General features: G+C 40.8%; 1 pseudogene; it reads left to right on the plus strand.

The window, feature by feature from the left end:
• The first annotated feature begins 7,334 nt into the window (after nucleotides 1-7,334).
• On the plus strand, nucleotides 7,335-7,452 carry LOC124799562 (annotated as a pseudogene).
• Nucleotides 7,453-8,378: the final 926 nt, after the last annotated feature.

Below are 8,378 nucleotides of genomic sequence, written 5' to 3' on the forward strand. Positions count from 1 at the left end.
ACATTCTCTATCTTCCGCGAAGTGTGAATGTTGTACAGGTAAGTGTATTCGATAAATGTAGGTGACTACCTGGTGTACGCCAGATGGTGGTGGTGGTGGTGGTGATGTGTGTGTGTGTGTGTGTGTGTGTGTGTGTGTGTGTGTGTGTGTGTGTGTGTGTGTGCCTGTGTGCGTTTGGGTTGCATCATGATGACAGAAGAGAGAGAGAGTGAAACAGCCTACTCCACTCGAACAGCACCAAAGGGGGCGCGGAGAGTAACGATCCGAAGGACGGGTCATTATCGAAAGTGTCACAGGAACACAGTGGAGAAGTTAGGAATTTAATCCAGGATAATGGGGCAAAGGATGCTGATCCAAAGCTTTGCACGACTATCCATCCGGCCCCCCGCCACAAAGCAAAGGGAAAGGTGCCAACATCACGTGACATACCCGGCCGCTATCCATCCAAATAAAGGCCACTCCCGATATTGCTTAACTCCAATGATCGGAGGAGAAGCGGCGTAATCAACAAGGTGGGTCGAAGGCGTTTCCTAAGCTTCTTTCAATGCAGAGCTGTATTTGTATATTCTAAACACCCGTCTACATCTGTACACAGCAAGCCACATCCAGTCTGTATCTGAGTGTACTTCTGATACTACTACCCCTGTCCTATTCCTGTTTCATTCTAGTATGGTGCACGCAAACACCGACTGCCAGTAAGTATCCACATGCGATCATTTATCTTTGGTTTTGCAATTCTGAATTCGCGAGAATATACGGAGGGTTCAAGATGTTACTGACTCTTCTTGTGTCCTACGTTCTAGAAAATTTAACAATAAACTTGTCTATGATATACAACACCTATTCTGTATCGTCAACCCCTGGACAACATCTGTGCGATGGATTTTGTGATGTCACAGTTCGTAATAACTGATGAGAGTCATTTACTGAAATGGAAGTGATATCTGTGGTTCCCCCAAGGAAGTGTTATAGGTCCTCTCCTGCCCATAATCTGTTGTTGTTGTGGTCTTCAGTCCTGAGACTGGTTTGACGCAGCTCTCCATGCTACTCTATCCTGTGCAACCTTCATCATCTCCCAGTACCTACTGCAACCTACATCCTTCTGAATCTGCTTAGTGTATTCATCTCTTGGTCTCCCTCTACGATTTTGAACCTCCACACTGCCCTCCAATGCTAAATTTGTGATCCCTTGATCACCATCCGGTCCCTTCTTCTTGTCAAGTTGTACCACAAACTCCTCTTCTCCCCAATTCTAGTCAATACCTCCTCATTAGTTATGTGATCTACCCATCTAATCTTCAGCATTCTTCTGTAGCACCACATTTCTAAAGCTTCTATTCTCTTCTTGTCCAAACTACTTATCGTCCATGTTTCACTTCCATACATGGCTACACTCCATACAAATACTTTCAGAAACGACTTCCTGACACCTAAATCTATACTCGATGTTAACAAATTTCTCTTCTTCAGAAACGATTTCCTTGCATTAGCCAGTCTACATTTTATATCCTCTGTACTTCAACCATCATCGGTTATTTTGCTCCCCAAATAGTAAAACTCCTTTACTACTTTAAGTGTCTCATTTCCTAATCTAATTTCCTCAGCATCAACCTACTTAATTCGATTACATTCGATTATCCTCGTTTTGCTTTTGTTGATGTCCATCTCATATTCTCCTTTCAAGACACGGTCCATTCCGTTCAACTGCTGTTCCAAGTCCTTTGCTGTCTCTGAGAGAACTACAATGTCATCGGCGAACCTCAAAGTTTTTATTTCTTTTCCATGGATTTTAATACCTACTCCGAATTTTTTTTTTGTTTCCTTAACTGCTTGCTCAATAAACAGATTGAATAACATGGAGGAGAGGCTACAACCATGTCTCAATCCCTTCCCAACCGCTGCTTCACTTTCATGCCCCTCGACTTTTATAACTGCCATCTGGTTTCTGTACAGATTGCAAATAGCCTTTCCATCCCAGTATTTTACCCCTGCCACCTTTAGAATTTGAAAGAGGGTATTCTAGTCAACATTGTAAAAAGCTCTCTCTAAGTCTACAAATATTAGAAACATAGATTTGCCTTTCGTTAATCTGTTTTCTAACATAAGTCGTAGGGTCAAACTGATCTTCCCCGAGGTCGGCTTCCACCAGTCTCTCCATTCATCTGTACAGAATTCGTGTCAGAATTTTGCAACCCTGTCTTATTAAACTGATAGTTCGGTAATTTTTACACCTTTCATCACCTGCTTTCTTTGGGTTTGGAATTATTATATTCTTCTTGATGTCTGAGGGTATTTCGCCTGTCTCATACATCTTGCTCACCAGATGGTAGAGTTTTGTCAGGACTGGCTCTCCCAAGGCCGTCAGTAGTTCCAATGGAATGTTGTCTACTCCCGGGCCCTTGTTTCGTCTCAGGTCTTTCAGTGCTCTGTCAAATTTTTCGCACAGTATCGTATCTCCCATTTCATCTTCATCTACATCCTCTTCCATTTCCATAATATTGTCCTCAAGTACATCGTCCTTGTATAGACCTTCTATATACTCCCTTCACCTTTATGCTTTCCCTTCTTGGCTTAGAACTGGGTTTCCATCTGAGCTCTTGATATGCATACAAGTGGTTCTCTTTTCTCCAGAGGTCACTTTAATTTTCCTGTAGGCAGTATCTATCTTACCCCTAGTGAGATAGGCCTCTACATCCTTACGATTGTCCTCTAGCCATCCCTGCTTAGCCATTTTGCACTTCCTGTCGATCTCATTTTTGAGACGTCTGTATTCCTTTTTGCCTGCTTCATTTACTGCATTTTTATATTTTCTCCTTTCGTCAATTACGTTGAATATTTCTTCTGTTACCCAAGGATTTCTACTAGCCTTCGTCTTTTTACCTACCCGATCCTCTGCTGCCTTCACTACTTCATCCCTCAGACCTACCCATTCTTCTTCTACTGTATTTCTTTTCCCCGTTCCTGTCAATTGTTCCCTTATGCTCTCCCTGACTCTCTGTACAACCTCTGGTTTAGTCAGTTTATCCAGGTCCCATCTCCTTAAATTCCTACCTTTTTGCAGTTTCTTCAGTTTTAATCTACAGTTCATAACCAATAGATTGTGGTCAGAGTTCTCATCTGCCCCTGGAAATGTCTTACAATTTAAATATAATAATCTAGATAAACGATTTACGAGATAATCTGAGCAGCTCCTTTAGATTGTTTGCAGATAATGCTATGGCTTACCGACTAGTAAATTCGACAAATGATCAGTAGTAATTGCAAAATGATTTACGCAAAATATCTGCGTTTAGCGAAAATTGGCAATCGAGCCTAAACCATATAGTGTGTGATGTGCCCTACATTAGTACTAAAAAAATCCGTAAAAATTTCGATTACACAGTAAATCAAGAAATTTTAAAAGTTTTCCACTAAAGTAAATTCCTAGGGAACACAAGTACGAACAACTTAAACTGGAACCGTCACACGGAAAAAGGTGCGTGGAAGGCGAACCTACATTGATTTTTATTCGGAAAATAGAATATGCAACATAACTGTTAAATACACTGCCTCCACTGAGATTTTCTCTCTTTTCTCGAGTATTGCTACGCGATGTGGAATCCTTACCAGACAGAATTACAGGAGGACACTGAAAAATTTCAAAGAAGTCATTTTGTACTATAGTGCAGAAATAGTAACTCCATAATTGAGTTGGAGAAGCAGTCATAAAAAAAGGGTGATTTTCTTTGCGGATTGGTCTTTCTATCCCATCTTTCATTGACCAACTTCCTCCTCCGAATACTAAAATATTTTGTTCACTTATGCCTCAAAGGCAAAAATAACTACTGTATAAAATAAGAGAAATCAGAGTTCACTCGGAAAGAATTAGGTTTCCATTGTTCCCATGTACTACTAGAGAGTGGAACGGTCGAGAAATTGAAAGTGGTCCTAAGAACCATCTGCCAGGCACCTTAGTCTGAATTGCAGACCAGTAACGTAGATGTAGATACAGTTTGATAAGTATCTTCGTGATGGTATCATGTTCAGCAAACGAAATTGTATCGAAATGCGCCGCTCTTCGTTTTATATTCCATATCTTTTCCATTGGCCGCGCGGGATAGCTGCGCTGCCTGAGGCGTAAGTTAAAGTTAGATTAAGTAGTGTGTAAGCCTAGGGATCGTTGACCTTAGCAGTTTGGTCCCATAGGAACTTACCACAAATTTCCAAATTTTCTTTTCCATTTACCCTTCTTTAAGGAATGTGTATTGACAGTTTAAAATACGTGACAGAGTGGGACTCGAACGCAAATTTCCTTTCTATCACGAGCAGTCGCCTTATCCGTTTGGCACCTAGGCACCTGAACACGCCTCTCAGCCAACTCAAACTTTCCTTCTTCTGATTTTCCTGCTGTGATTTCCGGACAACACATTTAATTCATTTCGTATAGACAGGATAATTCAGTCATGACGTTACGAACTTAGAGGGTGATGGATGAGGTTATATATATCAATTTTAAGTAAGGAATCCTGTTCCAGAAACGACAGAGTCGAAATTTATAAGCGAAACTCCTCCTGATACAGCTCTCATAGTGAGATACATGTACCGTTACTGTGGCTGCTCCGGTTCTGGGGAAGGAAACTTACAGAGTGTTTGTACTTATCAAAATAATAAAAAAATATCTACTAAACTTGGGCTCTGAAATGTATACGAGAAGAGCTTTGAACACTTGTTCATCTTCCGTACTGTGAAACACTTTTCTTCAACTGCTAGCTCTTTGGTTCCAATATTTTTGGACGGGGTATTAGGCAATATGCGAGGAAAAAACTCCAGTAGATGTGACTCGAAAATGCATACGTTAAGAGCTATAAGCAGGTATTCATCTTCGTTACTGTGAAAAGCATCTCTTTTCCTGCACAAGTGCCCGTAGCTCTTATGCATTTCAGAGCTATGTTTAATAGGCAGTTTTTTCTTGCTTTCGTCCATACTACCATCTGTGAAGGTTGCCTTCAGTACAACCTTAGCAGTTTTAGCATTTCGAAAAGGAATGTTTAAAATGCTTTAATTACAGTGAGCTACAGAATATGTCAAAGGAACGAAAAACAAGAAGTCACTGGGGGCTTAAAATTTTGTATCTGTGGGGTTCCATTGCCTCAATATGTTTTTAAATTGAAAACATGGTCCAGGTAGCTGTATTCTTGCCTATTTACAAGAAAGGCTGCAAATCACGAGGCGTATATTACCAGGGAATAAATTACTGTTACGAACTGTATACTGAAATAGTAAACAAGAGATTAATACCAATAGTGGAAGCACAACATGGTTTTAGAAAAGATATATCATGTTATGCTTCTTCCTAATGATCAGATTACAGTAGCAGAATCTAAAGAAAATACTCAAACTGCACTAAATAAACTGAATGAAGTTGCTAGTAAATATGGAATGAAAATATCGACATATGAAAGAGAAGTAATGAACTTTTAAGGATTGGAACCTATAAGACAAAAAATAGGAGAGTTTAAATATTTAGGGTGCCACTTTAAACTTTCCAAGTCATAAGATGTAGAGATAAATTTGGTCAGATTCAGATATTTCTGTGGAATATGCAACTTACATTTAAACGTAGCGTACGTAAAGGAAGCGTTTCCCTTGTTACTGTATGGTAGCGTATGTTGGAGCCTAACATCTGATCAATTACGACAAATCGAATCATTAGAGATGAAGTTCCTCCTCTTTGTAACGGGGTATTCATTTTGGGCGATAAGAGAAGTACCTATATTAGCCAAGGAATAAATGTGGAACCTGTTATAAACATGGCTGAAGAACCCTGAGGGAACTGGTAAGACCATGTCCAGCGTACGTCTACTGATACGATAACCAATGTTGCAATGCATTATAACCCAACCGGAAAGAGGAACGTTGCACACCTCTGAAAGAGATGACGTCAACAGTTCTCAGGTGGAACAAACCAAGAGGAATAATCCTTGATGACGATGATGATGATACCACTCCATCTAATTTTTAACATCCATATGTAACCCACATCCGAAACACTTCGATTTTTTTTATTTTCCAGTTTCCTGCACCCAGCAATGTACAACCATACAATGCTGTGTTTCATATGAAGATTCTCAGAAATTCCTTCCTCAGCTTAAGGCCAATGCTTGAAACTAGTAAACATATTTTCCTTCGTCATGGGTTATTTTCAGAATTTCATTCTGGAGACATCCTCCAGGCTGTGGCTAAGTCATGTCTCCGCAGTATCCTTTCTTCCAGTAGTGCTAGTCCTGCAAGTTACTCAGGAGAACTTCTGTGAAGTTTGGAAGGTAGGAGACGAGGTACTGTCGGAAGTAAAATTGTGAGGACGGGTACTGAGTCGTGCTTGGGTAGCTCAGTTGGTACAGCACTTGCCCGCGAAAGGCAAAGGTCCCGAATTCAAGTCTCGGTCCGGCACACAATTTTAATCTGCCAGGAAGTTTCATGGGTTATTTTGCTTCCAGGGTTTCAGGATTTCTTATCGTCAACTTCCTGGACACCAATTTTGATATTAAATTTATCATTAATCCAATTTCTGTGACTTCTTACGACGTTTGCCTTTCTTCGGTTCCTCCCAGTCCATATTCTGTACCTCGTAGTCATTTCACTCTACAGAGCCTGTAATTCTTATTCGCTTTGATTAAGAATAACAATGTTCTAAGACAAGCTTATCGTTGACATCCTTTCTTCTTGAACTTCAGTCCTGAGTTCGAACCTTCCTTTCATTTCCATCATTATTTCTTCGAAGTACAGGTTGAACAGTAGGGGTGACGGACTGTATCCCTGTCTTACCCTGTTTTTAATCCAAATATTTCGTTGTTGATCTGTCATTCTCATTGTTCCCTCTTGGTTCTTGCACATATTGTATATTACTCGTCTTGTCCAATAGCTTATTCATATTTCTCTCAGATAATTTTATGCTGTCGAACGCTTTTTCCACGTCGACAGATACTATGGACGTGTCTTGATTTTCCTTCAGTCCTACTGTCATTATGTGGCACCACGTCAGAACAGCTGCTCTGGTTTCTTTACCTTCCTTTACGGCAAAGTAAACATCATCTAACAGATCTTAAATTTTCTTTTCCATTCCACTTAATATTACTCTTGTCAGTGACTTGGATGCATAATTTGTTATGCTCCTTGTGCAATAGTTATAGTATTAAGCTGCTTTTACTTTCTTCGAAACCGTGTGGATTATATTTTTTTTGAAAGTTTCATGGAACGTCTCCACACTCATCGTTTCTATAAACCATCCAAAATAGTCGTTTGGTTATTAGTTCCCCCAATTAAAAACAATATTATGCATCTCCTCCCCCTTAACAGCCAACGGCCTTGCCGCAGTGGTAACACCGGTTCCCGTCAGATCACCGAAGTTAAGCGCTATCGGGCTGGGCTAGCACTTGGATGGGTGACCATCCGGTCTGCCGAGCGCTGTTGGAAAGTTGGGTGCACTTAGTCCTTGTGAGGCAAACTGAGGAGCTACTTGACTGAGGAGTAGCGGCTCCGGTCTCGTAAACTGACATAAGGCCGGAAGAGCGGGTTGCTGACCACATGCCCCTCAATGTCCGCATTCAGTGACGCCTGTGGGCTGAGGATGAGGCGGCGGCCGGTCGGTACCGTTGGGCCTTCACGGGCTCTTCAGGCAGAGCAAAAATAATCCTCTCCCTTATATGGACACAAGTCTACAAAAAACCCTGTTAACTCTGAATCTCATATTGGATCTCCTATGTTAGCCACATCAACTCCCATCTCTTCTTCTATAACGTTCTCAGACAGTTCCTACAACCTTGTAGTGTCAAATGTAATCTTTTCATATATCCGTAATCCCTCTACATTTAACAGTGCAAGTTCAACTGAACTCTTAATATTTCCGTATTAGCTATCACATTTCTGGACACTGAATCTATTCTTATGTGACGTAAATTACTGTGTTCCTCTCTGTCCCTGAAAATTTTTGTACTTTGTTTTCGTGGAACGATTTAAGGTTTTCTCTTTCACTCGAGGATTCTTCACGGATACTATTATGATTTAAGTCGGCAGCCGCTATGTTCTCGTGAGCAATATGCTGTGTCCACGTTGCTAATGACAAATGGGTGGAAGCTGGCCAATAGGATCTGTCTCCATTTTAATCTGGACAGTAAATCTGAAGGTTTGTTGACACAAGTGCCCTTTAAATAAATAAAATACTCAACTTGAGCAAAAGAACTTCTCACTGTTGACAACTTGTGGGAGGAAGCAGATGTCCGACAAAGGCGTGCGTCTAAGTGCACTGAATGTTTGCCGGTAGAGCTATCTATCTACAACTCTGTTAACGTTCGGCACCAACTAGCAGCTAGAAATAATCCTGAAATAGAAGACTGGTGCCC

Source organism: Schistocerca piceifrons, chromosome 5 (assembly GCF_021461385.2).
Source record: "Schistocerca piceifrons isolate TAMUIC-IGC-003096 chromosome 5, iqSchPice1.1, whole genome shotgun sequence".
In the NCBI taxonomy this organism is placed as follows: domain Eukaryota; kingdom Metazoa; phylum Arthropoda; class Insecta; order Orthoptera; family Acrididae; genus Schistocerca; species Schistocerca piceifrons.